The sequence below is a fragment of the Dreissena polymorpha genome, chromosome 8 (assembly GCF_020536995.1).
Source record: "Dreissena polymorpha isolate Duluth1 chromosome 8, UMN_Dpol_1.0, whole genome shotgun sequence".
NCBI lineage: Eukaryota > Metazoa > Mollusca > Bivalvia > Myida > Dreissenidae > Dreissena > Dreissena polymorpha.
Window position 1 is genome coordinate 50,013,362 of NC_068362.1, and position 16,764 is coordinate 50,030,125.

The 16,764-nt window shown below is 32.0% G+C and overlaps 1 long non-coding RNA gene across 1 annotated transcript; it reads right to left on the minus strand.

The window, feature by feature from the left end:
- Positions 1–1,146: 1,146 nt before the first annotated feature.
- LOC127843194 (uncharacterized) lies at positions 1,147–2,785 on the minus strand. The gene is made up of 3 exons (XR_008032123.1): positions 2,716–2,785; positions 1,938–1,985; positions 1,147–1,591 (listed from the first exon to the last, which is right to left on the minus strand). It is a non-coding gene; the product is annotated as an uncharacterized LOC127843194 (long non-coding RNA).
- Positions 2,786–16,764: the final 13,979 nt, after the last annotated feature.

A 16,764-nucleotide genomic window follows, 5' to 3' on the forward strand; every position in this document is an offset into this window, starting at 1 on the left:
CTTTCTGCATGTTTGTGGTCGAACTGATTTCGGCATGATCTGTCAAATTTTCGTTTAGAATTGTTGTTTTTGACCTTTGTATACGCCCGTTTAAAAAACAATGGGACGTATTATAGTTTCACCTTGGCGGCGGGCGGGCGGGCGGGCGGCGTCCACAGCAGTTTCCGCTCTCTAATTCAAATAGTTTTTATCTGATCTTCACCAAACTCGGTCAGAAGTTGTATCTAGACAATATCTAGGTCAAGTTCGAATATGGGTCATGCCGGGTCAAAAACTAGGTCACAGAGTCACTTAGTGCATTTCAAGCATTTAGCATGGTGTCCGCTCTCTAATTGAAGTAGTTTTCATCCGATCTTCACCAAATTTGGCCAGAAGATGTGTCTAGACAATATCTACATGTAGGTCAAGTTCAAATATTGGTCATGCCTGGTTAAAAACTAGGTCACGAGGTCACTTAGTGCATTTCAAGCATTAAGCAAAGTGTCCGCTCTCTAATTGAAGTAGTTTTCATCAGATCTTCATCAACTTTGGTCAGAAGTTGTGTCTAGATGATATGTAGGTCAAGCTCAAATATGGGTCATGGTAAAGTTATCAAGTTGTCCAAAGCCTTAAAAAGGGCGTATCTTGTGACAGTTTGGCACTCTTGTTTAAATTTCATTTCTTTTTTATATTTGAGTGAAAGAACTCAGGTATTATAAACTACCATACATATTGCCAATTAAGTGCGAGAATTCCGATAACTGGCAAACATAATACCTTGCAGTGCAATAAACCTTACATTTATTCATAAAATGATAGATAATTGTAATACCTTTCATGCATACTACAAAATACTGAGTATAATATTTCTCTATGTCAGTTCCATGACTTTTTACATTCTATATTCATGTAACCAATTAAGAACATTGATTTTGTTTTATTAATCATGCAGTTTGAAAAAGGCTTAAGACATTTGTGGCATAATGTCATTATTGTTGCCAAACAACACTTTATTATAATTGTTTGAAGTGAATATTGAGGAGAAAAATTCATAATGATTGTTTGGTTGTGCAAGGTTAAGTGATTTTAGTCATAATGATAATTTTAACCATATTTGTGTAGAACATAAATTTGATTTGTAAAAGTGTAAAAGATTGACTAAACAAATTGGTTTGTCTGTGTTTAATATGGTCATTATATGTAATCAACATAACAAGTTATTTCATATAACATGAGACAAAAATAATGCACTGCTTTATATCACATTCAAGAAAAATAGAACTATGATATATATTTGTATATAGAAATAAACAATCATAATTTTCTTTAAGTTAATTACTTCTGTTACAAACAACAATTTATCTGATATCAAAATTAATATTGAAATTTAAATGCATGTGTTTTTTATATGTGACCACACATACATGGAACAGCTGAAGAAATTTAATTTATTTGGATCACAAATCTGAATACTGCTTAGTAGCCAGAACTGAGAGACTTGAATTTATTTTTTCAAGGAAGAGGTTTCTCTCCAGGTTCAATTCATTACTGCGCACAAACTCTGCAAGAAGTTTCTTCTGTATATCCAGCAGCTCAGCACAACATTGACATTCTGAAAAATGAGATTCAAAACAAATTCAAATTTGATCACATAGTTACGATTTTAGATCTATTGACATAATTTGATTTCCAAGAATATGATTTTCTATGTAAAATGTAATACATATAATTTAATTTACATGGTGTTTTTACAATTTGCACCATGTATGATTAATTCACAAGTTTAAGTATTACAAGGAATACATTTGTATTGGCTATCAAAATCTTACGCCTTTATTTATACTTAATTATTTTCCATGTCATATTTTAACATAATTTTATCATTTCTTGGTTGTTTTTTATTGTACAAGCATATTTGATGATTGTATTAATATTTTTAAATAAAAAATTGCACTTACCTTCAACACTGGTCTTCTTTTTGTTCGGTGGTTTGGATACAACATCCTCTATGAAACAAAGAAGCATTTGTTCAAACATCATTTTTTTAACTTAAACATTTGAGGACATAGCAATAAGAAGTTATACTTTGTTTCATGATAATATGCAATCACTCTATTACACTAGGTGACAATTATCACATTCAACGAAATTTCTGAGCATTTAATTGTATGACAGACATAGTCTGCATTTCATCAAGTACATAGTGGTGTGAGGTAATTGACCTATGATTCCCAAAAGAACCTATATACATATGTACAGTGGGAGGGGGGGGCTATTGGTGGATACATATGTGGTAATAGGATAAAAACATTAGATAGCGCCTTAAACGACGGAGCTATTTTGCTTAATGGGTATAAATAGTCAAAACTAACAAAAAAATGACCTCAATAGGAAAACTAGAAAAGGGCCAAACAATTCATAAAATGAATGTTATCTCTAAATTTCTAAATACTTTTTCACATGACAAATATATTGAATTTATTGATCAATAAGCAAAGGTAAAAAAAAAAACATAAATATTAAACGCTTGATTGACAAAGTCATTAAACTCTTCCAATTTTCAACTATTTGGTATGTGTAAGAAAGTGTAATTGCATTGATATGAGTTTTTATAATCTTATTGAAAATAGGTCTTTGATATTTGTGAATATGTATAGTTCAGACAAATATAAAATATGGTCGACATTTATTCTGTTTGTATTTGTCAATACTTTTGAGAGACAACAACAATCGTACCGACGAGTTCACATTTCTTGCCGGTCCACCCATTCTTGCATACACAAGTGTAATCTGTTCCATTTTCCACGTGTGTGAAGTTAGCCTATTTAGCCTATTTAGCCTATTTAGCCTATTTAGTACATAGGTTGAAACAAACATCCTATTTAGCCCATTTAGCCAATTTAACAGCCTCTTCAGCCTTTTTAGCCTATTTTAGCCTATTTAGCCTATTTAGTAAATATGTTGAAACATACATCCTATTTAGCCTATTTCGCCTATTTAATAGCTTTTTCAGCCTATTTAGCCGATTTTAGCCTATTTAACAGCCTTTTCAGCCTATTTAGCCTATTTAGTACATTAGTTGACACAAACATCCTATTTAGCCTATTTAGCCAATTTAACAGCCTATTCAGCATTTTTAGCCTATTTTAGCCTATTTTGCCTATTTAGTAAATATGTTGAAACATACATCCTATGTAGCCTATTTAGCCTATTTATCAGCATTTTCAGCCTATATAGCCTATTTAGCCTATTTAAGCCTATTTAGCCTATGTAATAGCCTTTTCAGCCTATCTAGCCTATTTAGCCTATTTAGTACATAGGTTGAAACAAACATCCTATTTAGCCTATATAGTAAATTTAACAGCCTCTTCAGCCTTTTTAGCCTATTTTAGCCTATTTAGTAAATAGGTTGAAACATACATCCTATTTAGCCTATTTAACAGCATTTTCAGCCTATTTAGCCTATTTAGTATATAGGTTGAAACGTACATCTTATTTAGCCTATTTAGCCTATTTAGCCTATTTAACAGCCTTTTCAGCCTATTTAGTACATAGGTTTAAACATACATCCTATTTAGCCTATTTAGTACATAGGTTGAAACAAACATCCTATTTAGCCTATTTAGCCAATTTAACAGCCTCTTCAGCCTTTTTAGCCTATTTTAGCCTATTTAGTAAATAGGTTGAAACATACATCCTATTTAGCCTATTTAGCCTATTTAACAGCATTTTCAGCCTATTTAGCCTATTTAGTATATAGGTTGAAACATACATCCTATTTAGCCTATTTAGCCTATTTAACAGCATTTTCAGCCTATTTAGCCGATTTTAGCCTATTTAACAGCCTTTTCAGCCTATTTAGCCTATTTAGTACATTAGTTGACACAAACATCCTATTTAGCCTATTTAGCCAATTTAACAGCCTATTCAGCATTTTTAGCCTATTTTAGCCTATTTTGCCTATTTAGTAAATATGTTGAAACATACATCCTATGTAGCCTATTTAGCCTATTTATCAGCATTTTCAGCCTATATAGCCTATTTAGCCTATTTAAGCCTATTTAGCCTATGTAATAGCCTTTTCAGCCTATCTAGCCTATTTAGCCTATTTAGTACATAGGTTGAAACAAACATCCTATTTAGCCTATATAGTAAATTTAACAGCCTCTTCAGCCTTTTTAGCCTATTTTAGCCTATTTAGTAAATAGGTTGAAACATACATCCTATTTAGCCTATTTAACAGCATTTTCAGCCTATTTAGCCTATTTAGTATATAGGTTGAAACGTACATCTTATTTAGCCTATTTAGCCTATTTAACAGCCTTTTCAGCCTATTTAGTACATAGGTTTAAACATGCATCCTATTTAGCCTATTTAGTACATAGGTTGAAACAAACATCCTATTTAGCCTATTTAGCCAATTTAACAGCCTCTTCAGCCTTTTTAGCCTATTTTAGCCTATTTAGTAAATAGGTTGAAACATACATCCTATTTAGCCTATTTAGCCTATTTAACAGCATTTTCAGCCTATTTAGCCTATTTAGTATATAGGTTGAAACATACATCCTATTGATCCTATTTAGCCTATTTAACAGCATTTTCAGCCTATTTAGCCTATTTAGTATTTAGGTTGAAACATTCATCCTATTTAGCCAATTTAACAGCCTTTTTAGCCTGTTTTAGCCTATTTAGTAAATAGGTTGAAACATACATCCTATTTAGCCTATTTAGCATATTTAACAGCATTTTCAGCCTATTTAATCTATTTAGCCTATTTAGTATATAGGTTGAAACATACATCCTATTTAGCCAATTTAACAGCCTTTTCAGCTTATTTAGCCTATCTAGTACATAGGTTGAAACATACATCCTATTAAGCCTATTTAGTACATAGGTTGAAACAAACTTCCTATTTAGCCTATTTAGCCAATTTAACAGCCTCTTCAGCCTTTTTTAGCCTATTTAGCCTATTTAGTAAATAGAGTTAACATGCATCCTATTTAGCCTATTAAACAGCATTTTCAACCTATTTAGCCTATTTAGTATATAGGTTGAAACATACATCCTATTTAGCCTATTTAGCTTATTTAACAGCCTTTTCAGCCTATTTAGCCTTTTTAGTACATAGGTTGAAACATACATCCTATTTAGCCTATTTAACAGCCTTTTCAGCCTATTTAGCCTATTTAGTACATAGGTTGAAACATACTATTTAGCCTTTTTAACAGCCTTTTCAGCCTATTTAGCCTTAGTACATAGGTTCAAACATACATCATATTTAGCCTATTTGGCTTATTTCACAGCCTTTTTAGCCTAATTAGCCAATGTAGAAAGTTTAGAACGAAGGTTAAAAATTACATTCTATTTAGCATATTAAACAGCCTATTAAGCCTATTTGGCAAGTTTAGTTCATAGGTAGAAATATACATCCTGTTTAGCCTATTAAGCTCATAGGTTGAAATATACATCCTATTTAGCCTATTGAACAGCCTTTGTAGCCTATTTAGTACATAGGTTGAAACATACATCCTATTTAGCCTATTCAACCGCCTTTTCAGCATATTTAGCCTATTTAGTACAAAGGTTCAAACATACATCCTAGTTAGCCTATTTAGCTTATTTAACAGCCTTTTCATCCTATTTATAAAGTTTAGTACAAAGGTTTCAAAAATACATCCTATTTAGCCTTGTCTATTTAGCCTATTTACAAGTTTAGTACATCATGTTTAGCCTATTAAACATCCTATTTAGCCTATTTAGTCTATTTAACAGCCTTTTCAGCCTATTTAGAAAGTTTAGAACAAAGATTAAAAATACATCCTATTTAGCCTATTTAACAGCCTTTCAGCCTTTTTAGAAAGTTTAGTACAAAGGTTAAAAATACATCTTATTAATTATTTAACAGCTTGTTTAGCCTATTTAGCAAGTTAAGTACACACGTACACATAAAAATCCTTTTTAGCCTATTTAGCTAGCCTATTCAACATCCTATTTAGCCTATTTAATAGCCTTTTCAGCCTATTTAGTCTAATAGAAAGTTTAGAACAAGGGTTAAAACATACATCCTATTTAGCCTATTTAATAGCCTTTTCAGTCTATTTAGCCTATCTAGAAAGTAAGTACCAAGTTTAAAAAATACATTTTATTTAGCCTTTTTTAGCAATTTTAGTAAATACGTAGACACAAACATCCTATTTAACAGCCTATTTAGCAAGTTAAGTACATACGTAGACACATACATGCTATGTACCCTATTTAACAGCCTATTTAGCAATTTTAGTAAATACGTAGACACATACATCCTTTTTAACAGCCTTTTCAGCAAGATTAGTACATACGTAGACACATACATCGTATAAAGCCTATTTAGCCTTTTAAGAGCATGTTTAGCAAGTAAAGTACATACGTAGACACATTCATCCTATTTAGCCTATTTAACAGCCTTTTCAGTATATATAGGAAGTTGAGTACAAAGGTTAAAAATACATCCTTTTAGCCTATTTAACAGTCTATTTTGCAAGTTAAGAACATACGTAGATATACATCCTTTTTAACCTATTTAACATCATATTTAAGCCCATTTAGACTATTTAACAGCCAATTTAGCAAGCTTAGTACATACGTAGACGCACACATCCTGTTTAGCCCATTTAACAGGCTATTTAGCGTATAAAGCAAGTTTCATACATACGTAGACACATACATCCTATTTAATAGCGTATTTAGCTTATTTTGCATGTTTTGTACATATATAGACACATTCATCATATTTAGCATATTTTGCCTATTGAACAGCCTATTTAGCTTCTTAAGCAAGTTAAGTACATATGTTAAAACATATATCATATTGAGCCTATTTAGCTTTTTTAACAGCCTTCTCAAGCTTATTATCCTATTTATTAAGTAAAGTACATAGTTTCATACATGCATCCCATTTAGGCTATTTATTAGCCTTTTTTAGCCGTTTAGCCTACTAGTACTTAGCAAGTTAAGTACAATGGTTAATGCAGGCATCGTATTAAGTGTATTTAATGATCTTTTCAAGCTTTTTAGACTATAGCAAGTTTAGTACAAAGGTTTTCTCATACAGCATGAGTAGCCTATATATTAATCTTTATTGAGCATATTTAGTAAGTTCAGTAAATAGATTTAAACATACATCGCATCTGGCTTATTTTACATCCATTTCAGCCTATTTACCACGCGTAGTACATAGGTTGAAACGTACAACCTATTTAGCCTATTAAACAGTCTTTTAGCTTATTTATCATGTTTAGTACATAGGTTCAAACATACATCCTAGTTAGCCTATTTAAATGCTTATTTATAAATCTTTTCTGCTTATTTAGAAAGTTTAGTGCATATGTTGAAAAATACATCATAACAAGTCTATTTTGCCTATTTTAAAGCCTTTTTCAGCCTATTTAGCAAGTGTAGTACATAAGTGCAAACATACAACTTCTTAAGCCTATTTACACAGCTTTAAAACCTATTTAGCAAGTTTAAAGTATGGTTATTACATACTGGGCACGTGTTTTTCCCAGTGTGCACCAGTCCCCCACACACACCATCCACGCCACAAACAGATGGAGACTAAATCAAAATTAAATGTAATCTTTGTAAAAATTTAAATATCTTCAACTTAAGTACATAGGAATTGACACTGTATTACTACATTTGTCCAAACATTAACAATCTAGTAAGTTTATTATTTAGGAGTACAAGGACACAATATTTGTACTTACACTATGCGACTACAGATGGGGAAAGTCTTTGAACACGCGCATGTGAATAAAACGAAGTCAATACAAAGAGTTAAGTTTTGTAGTAACACTTGTGCTTTTTTAATGTATTATTGATTGTTATTCACGTAAAATAATATGGTAGTTGCAGCTATAATATCAGCAGAAGTTGTAGCAATAACTGCGATCATGGTGATAGTGTAATATTATAGTTGATTGTGGTGTTCTTGGTGTTCATGCTGTTAAAAGAGTTTTTTATTTAAATGTTTGTTATTGCATTTCGTGTGTTTGGGTATATAATACAATTGTTGATGTTGTTGTATTTAAAAACAACATCAAAACCATTTGATGAAAACAATTAAAATATGTACGGGAAGGATACACAAAAAACAAATTCCATATGCTTGACAATTGTATACACCTTTTAATTGAACTTTATTTAACTTAGATACTAATTATTAGTCATCATTATACATTTTTACTTTCACAACATCACATATATATATTTAACAAAATAGCACATATGTATTACGCGACATCAAAGATCAATTTAAACGTAAACTCTAACTAGATTTGTATGGCTTTTCAATAATTATCTACCTGAATAATATATGCACTTATTTGTTAAGTTCCAAACATTATTTTTGAGCAGAAGGATACACAAAAAACAAATTCCATATGCTTGACAATTGTATACACCTTTTAATTGAACTTAATTTAATTAGATACTAATTAATAGTCATCATTATACATTTCACGTTCACAGCATCAATATATATATTTAACAAAACAGCTGATATGTATTACACAACATCAAATATTTATTTAAACGTAAAACTGACAAGATTTGTACGGCTTTTCAATAATTATCTATCTGAGTAATGCACTTATTTGTTAAGTACCAAACATTGTTTTTGAGCATAAGTTATTTTAAAAATTCATTCAAATAGTAAACAAGAGCTGTGTTTGTGAAACACAATGCCCCCTACTGCGCCCGTTTGAAGCCAAATATCTGACCCCTGACCTTGAAGAATGACCTCGATCTTTCACCACTCAAAATGCCAAATATTAAGTTGCTCTCTTCAATACTACAAAAGTTATGACCAAGGTTAAAGTTTTGGAACAGACACACACATACAAAAACAGACAGACAGACAGGCAAAAAACCAACATTCCCCCGATCATTCGATCCAGGTGCATAAAAATTATCCCTGTTGCCAACAATGTTTTTCAATAACTACCAAATAATAAAGGTCTCACAACAGAAGGTTGCATCACATGTCACTAGATGTTGTGGCATGCATAGTCTTTCTTATCCGTATTTGATGTCGGTCTTGTTTTTTTATATTAATGTCACACTTGATTTAATGTTAAATACTAGATTAATGAAAACTAGTATACACACACCTGGTTGTAATGTTAATAAATGTATATCAGAACAAACAGAACTCAAAATAATTATAATTTAATAAAAACGACACAAATATTAATAATCACAATGTTGAGCAAAAATTGCACATGCATTTAGATATAACAATAAACATAAAACAAGTGTTGTCCAAAGGCAAAATTCGTTAACAGCACTCTCGCTTTGATAGTATAATGTACAGTTTCTCTCATTCAACTACACTATCAACTGCAAAGACAAATTTGTTAATTTAATAAATAAACAAGAAGGCCATGATGGCCCTGAATCGCTCACCTGACTAAACTTGCTTCATGAACTTAAATTTTATTAGACCCATATACAATCCCAAGCCAAATTTCATTTATTAATACATTCTGACAAAATTTCATTAAGATGTGATGACAACTGTGACCTCTTTCATCTACACAATGTTTGACTAGAATTGGCCCGGTGACCTAATTTTTGACCCCAGATGACCCATATACGATCCAAAATCAGATATTATCAAGATAAACATTCTGACCATATTTCATAAAGATCATATGAAAACTATGACCTCTATTGTCTTCAAATTCTTTTTTCATTAATTGATCTAGTGACCTAGTTTTTGACCCAAGATGACCCTAATAAAATCCCAACCCAGATTTCATCAAGATTAATATTCTGGCCAAATTTCATAAAGATTGCATGAAAACTGTGACCTCCATTGTCTACACAAGGTTTTTCTATTCTTTGACCTAGTGACCTAGTTTTTGACCCCAGATGACCCAAATACAATCCCAACCCAGATTTCATCAAGATAAACATTCTGACCAAATTTCATTAAGATTGGATGAAAACTGTGACCTCTACTGTCCACACACACAAAATGTTGACAGACACACGCAAGTACTTACGGACGCCAGACATCACACGGTCACATAAGCTCACCATGTCACTTCGTGACAGATGAGCTAAAAACAAGACTATTGCCGGCAATATATGTCCCCTACCAGCTCCACCATTGTCAGATTTTATTTATATATATTTGTTGCCGTAGCAACCCAATTTTTTGACGTAGGAACAAAATGAAATGTCCGTATTGCCATCTTTCCATGTTTTAAGTTTCATGAAAAAGTATGAAGAACAAGTTATTGCAGGATCCAGAAAACTGTGACCGACAGACAGACAGACGCATAGAGCGCAAACCATAATTTCCCTCGACTGAAACCGGTAGGGGACAATAATTCTATGATACTGTATATACAAACTCCAAATGGTCTTAATTTGTCTGTAAAGTGATGCATTTTGTTTTTGTAATAAATGATAACCCGAGATTTAATTGAAAAGTAACTAGACTTTGTCAGATATAATATGTTTTGCAAGATGCGCGAAGAACTGCTATTTTGCAAGTTAATGAATATTATAATTTAAATTATTTCTCACAAGTCTGTTTTTTATAAAACAAGTCACATTAAATTATAACATTTACAGATAAAATGCAGCACGTGATTTTTGTTTCTTATAACAATACCATATCTATAGGCTATTGATAGCGCCTTATTAAAGACTTCCTATTTAAAACAAAAAAGTATAAAGGCAAAAACTATAAAATTATATACAACACAGAAATTAATATAAACCATTCAAAATATAGTTTATTAACCCCTTGTTTCAAACTATCTATCCAAAAAATAGACGGCCTTTAGGCTTACATTATAAAAAGTCATTTATTTGTACTACTGTAAACGCCTTACTAAAATACTTTCTTTTGCAACAAAAGAAAGTATTAAGTCAACCACTACACAATTATATACAAAACCAAAAGTAATAGAAACCATGCAAAATATAAATTATAAGGGCCTTGTTCCAAACTATCTATCCGAAATATCACAATAGACAGTCATTAGGCTTAACCTTTTACAATAAAATATCTATTTACTCTCTCTCCTGTTAACGCCTTATTAAATACTTCCTTTTTGGAATAAAATAAGAATTAATGCGGACACTGTGTAATTATATATAACATTTAAAAAGTTAATTTAGCCACTTGTTCTGAACAATCTGTTGGAAACAATACAATCGATTTTTATCGATTGATTCGGTCATCATGCAACAATTTGGAAAGTATAAGCTATTATACTTTAACAATAGAAATATACATTTATGTTCCTCATTTGTTAAACCAGCATTGAGTCTCTGTTTAAATACACCATTTTTTCAAGATTAATCAAATATGTTGTTGGTAATCTAAAAAAACATTCAAAGCAATTTATTGATTAAAAACTAATTATTTGATTATATTTATCATTGAAACATCATCAGGTGTATAGAACACATCACATACATATTAAACAAATAAAACATCTATATTAAAGCAAAGCTGACTAGACATTTATGACCTTGCACCAATAATCTGTGCTAATAATATATGCACTTATTTAAAAAAAATAAAAATAAACTCTGCTGGTATTTCTTAAGCTTCTCCCGTCAGTTATCACAATGGTGTAAGTGTGTACCCAATTATTATAATATATGCCTCCAAATAAGATTGGAATATTACATGCAATCAGAGAAGAGAATACTCCTACCATGCTCTGTCTTTTATATCTGTGTTGGTATTTTAAATGTGACCCAAATTAAAATATTAGAAATACCATTCATATTATTAACAAATAAAGTTCTTATGAAAATAGAAATGAAATAGAACTAACATATTTACATAGGAAATTACGTAGATTAATCCAACAAAATTATTAACAATCATGCACATATATTTAAAAAGAAACAAGAAAAACAATACTGTCAAAACACTCATCATCAATCATGTTAAATAAGTTAATATATGTTAAAATCCTTTATACATTATCATATTAAAGTGACGACAATCCCAACAGTTGGACCTTGACTTTGATGGAAGCCATGGGGTACTTTCACACAACACACTCATGGGTGAGATTATGTGTAAAGCTATACAAACATCTTAAAATGTTACATTTCTACCCAAGTTAAGTTTAACACAGACAGAATGACTAGACATAGTAAGTCCAATATAACTCCCCCATCCACCAACTTAAAGGAGGCTAGTCTGTCAGATAATGAGTAATGCCAGATAAAAACAAGAGAGCCTGAAAGTCCCAAAGTCGCTCATCTGAGATAATAGGAAAAGACCTTGTATGTGAAGCCCAAGAAAAGCAAGATATTATAAAAACAAATGTTTTAAACAAGTTTAATGAAGAATGAACAACAAATGGCCCCCTGGATATTAGGCCTGAATAATTTTTTGACTCGCAATAGAAATCATTGGTACAAAAATTGACAAAGTTTCATGAAGATCCGACAATGAATGTGGCTTCTACAGTGCTGAAAAGGCAAATATTCATGACTCACAAGGGAAGACAGACAATTGAAAAAATGTCATCACAAAAGTTCACCGTGAGCAATAAATTTTATGCTCATAAGATTGTCACCATGTTTGAAATTGATATTATTCAAACTTATAGAGTAAACAAAATGAAGATATTATAACAACATTTGTACAGAGCAAGTGTCATTCAGATTTAACTAACAATGTGAATAAACGTTTTCACAATGTTTCACAATAAGAAACTGAAGACATAAAAAACTACCACCCCCCTGAGAGCCTTGTTTTTTAACAAACATGAACTATTTTCAGACTCACCTTGCAATTATATTTCCAATTAAAAAATCAATAAATCCATTTTAAAACAATTTTTTTTTATAATCACACAAACAAATTCAGACCTCATCAATAAACTGTGTGCCTCAAAAATTATATCTTCTCTTATCTATGGTGCCACACATCAAAGATATAGCACAACAAGGTATCAAGTTTCTGATCTTATAATAAAATATCAATGTTCACTCAGAGATGTGTATTGATTTGTGCTTAGGCAGCTGATAAGGGAAAGTTGGAGTAATTAAGAGTGCACTTCTGATTGGAATTCAAACAATCATAGCTATTAACAAATTTTTCACATTTAAGCAACTGTCTGCGAAATAAATATTACTACATTAAACTTCGAGAATATTTAACTTTAGTGTAAACAAGGTTTCACTAAAGCCATATAAGGAAAAAATGCCTGACCCCCTGGTGGCCATGCTTTTCAACCAACCAAAACCATTTTCATCCAAGATATAATTAGGATGAACATTCTGATATAGGTTTATAAAGATCGAACAATAAATGTGGCCTCTAGAGTGTTTACAAGGTTTTACAAACGCCATATATAGCTATATAAGGAAAAATGCTCCGCCCCCTGGTGGCAATGTTTTTTAAGCAACCGGAACCATTTTCCAACATGTCCAAGATATCATAGGGACAAATCTTTTGACCAAGTTTCATGATGATTAATGGACAATAAATGTTCCCTCTAGAGTGTTAGCAAGCTATTATAATAGCAATATAAGGAAAAAAGCCCCGCCCCCCCCCTTTGCGGCCATGTTTTTCAACCAACCGGCACTGTTTTCAAACTCATCAAAGATATCATTGGGACAAATCTTCTCACCAAGTTTCATGAAGATCTGACAATAAATGTTGCCTCTTGAGTGTTAACAATGTTTAACTAAAGCAATATATAACCATAAAGAAAAAATGCACCGCCAACTGGTTGCCTTGTTTTTTAAGCAACCAGAACCTTTTTCAAACTAGTCCAAGATACATTAGGACAAATATTCAGACCAAGTTTCATTATGATTTGAAAATAGTTGAAGCTCCTCGAGTGTTATCAAGGTTTTACTATAGCCATATAGGGAAAAATGCCCCCCTCCCTCTGGCGGCCATGTTTTTCAACCCACTGGCATCATTTTCTAAATCGTCCAAGATATTATTGGTATGAATCTTCTGACAAAATTTCAATAAGATTGGACAATAAATGTGGCTTCTGGAGTGTTAAAAAGGCTTTCCATGGCCATATAAGGAGAAATTCCCCAGCTCTTGGCAGCTATGTTTTTCAAGCAAATGTTATAATTTTTAAAATCATCCAAGATATCATTAAGAAAAATCGTCTGAGCAAGTTTCATAAAGATCGGCCGATAGATGTGGCCTCTAGAGTATTAACAAGGTTTTACTATAGCCATATAAGGAAAAATGCCCGCCCCATGACGGCCACGTTTTTCAATAAACAACATCATTTCCAAACTCGTCTAAGATATTATTGGGATGGGTCGTCTGACCAAGTTTCATGAAGATCAGACATTAAATGTCGCCTGAAGAGTGTTAACAAAATTTTACTATATCCATATAGGAAAAATCCCCCGCCCCTTGGCAGCCATGTTTTTCAAGCAAAGGTAACCATTTTCGAACTCTTACGGGATATCATTGAGACCAATCTTCTCACTAAATTTCACAAAGATTGGACAATAAATGTGGCGTCTAGAGAGTTAACACGGCAAATGTTGACGGCACACAACACACCACGGACAAAAGGCGATCACAAAAGCTCACTATGAGCACGTTGTGCTCAGGCGACCTAAAAATTAAGTTCAGTAAAGACACTCAATAATTATAATTGCCCTTTTTACTGGCTTTAAAAAGCATAGTAATACAAACACGATTTCTGTTAATTCAGTGGCCAATCAAACAGAGTTTTGGCAAGAAACAAATATTTACAAACTTAACACAACAGGGAGACCCTTTGAGGCAAACATGAATGCATAACGTATATTAACAGGTCTCTGCATTGATCCACAAATAATATTGATGCTTTTTTAGCATGCATCACAATTTCTCAATCAGTTTGAACAAATATATGTCATCACTTGATCTACGGCCAAAATAGTGCGTGATCTACACAACTGTTCGCATTATTCTCTGGGCATCAACGCTCCAGTAAGTATCTCAAATGTCATCGCCTTCCGGATGGCATGAACCTTGTTCTGGAAAAGAGAACAAAACAAAAGCTTACACATTTTTTTAAGTTTCCATTTAACTTCAATAAAAGCATGTAATGTTAACAAGCCAGTTAAAACAAGACTATTGCCAAGCAATAAAAGTCCCCTACCGTCCCCTACCCATTGTCAGAAATTCCACCATTGTCAGAATATTTTGTTTATTTGTGGCCATAGCAACCAGAATGTTTACGTAGGAACAAATTGAAATGACGTGCATAATGTCCATATTGCCATCTATCCATGTTCCGAGTTTCACGAAAAAATATTAACAAATTTTAAAGTTAAATTTTAAAATTTAAAGTTTTAAAGGATCCAGAAAACCACCATTTTCAGCAGTATTTCTAGTCTATTTGTTGCCATAACAACCATATTTTTTGACGTAGGAACAAAATGAAATGACGTGCATAATGTACATATTGGCATCTACCCATGTTCCAAGTTTCATGAAAAAATATTGGTAATTCTAAGAAATCTAAGTATAACTCTAAGAATGGGTTGAATAATATGAGCACTATTATTATATTGATGGTGGTAAAAGAACGGTACTTGTTAATATATATTGATTAGATTTTGCCGTATTGAGGATAATATATTTATATGAGGCTCCAGCTACATTCTCGCAAAATATTAATTCAAGGACGCTGTATAACACAGTACGAGGTAAGCAAGAAGCGTAGCTTGGCAAACTTTGGGTACCATACATTTATTCTATTGTGTTAAAAGAAAACAAAAAATTAAATATAATTCAGCTGGATTTTATTGCATAAAAAATATTTTCCTTAAAATAACATTAAGGTCATTCAGCTATGAAATAATGAAATATATATATGGCAAGAAGGGAGTTTGGTACAAAAATCAAATTAAGGTAGGGCTTATAATTATATTCTTAATGGAAAGAACAGACAAGGGCCATTATTCTGCTGTGAAAGGTCCATGGGGCTATAAGTCAGCAAGAATTATTGTTTGCAAACATAATCAACTTCTTTCTAATGGATATAATCTACAGCTGTTTAAAGTTTCAGCAAAATCTAGCAAGCAGTTAAAGAGGAGCATATAAACACAATTGATGGATAATACATATTTCTCAGTGAAAAACCAGAAATGGCCATAATAAAGTATGAACTTTCTTTTCTTTACAATTGTCTTCACATCAAGTTGATTCAACAGCGAAAGTTTGGGAACCAATATTATGTTAAAAAAAAAATGAAAACAGAAACTCCATGATCGTATGGGTGGACAGGTGCTATTTTTAGACCTCCAACAGTACTACTCCAGAGCATAAAAATGTCAACTTGCAGTTCAAAAGGGCCTTTTTTAGACAGAAAATGCATCGGCTATCTATGACACTAGGTCTGGGTATATTATTTATGGATAGCATATAAGGCAAAATACCTCTTTATATTTTGTTTATGGCTTCAATCCCCTACATGTACTATAAAGAAGCAAGCAAAATATCACTGATGATGAAAATTGCTGGATCTGTTGTTTTCTTAACACCATGTTGGATTACAATTGAAAGTCTGCTAAATTGAGCTTGTCATAGGCATTAACAGCAATTTAAATAACTACTTGAAACAAATGATGATTAAGAGTACCGATTAAATTTCTTGTTATGAGCCCCTGTTACCTTTGACTTCTGAATAAACAGGCTTCTTCCTTCACTTAATAGTAAACATTACAACTTGCATGCTTTATGTCAAGGAGTTTTGTATATATCATGGGGAAATAAATAATAATAACTAA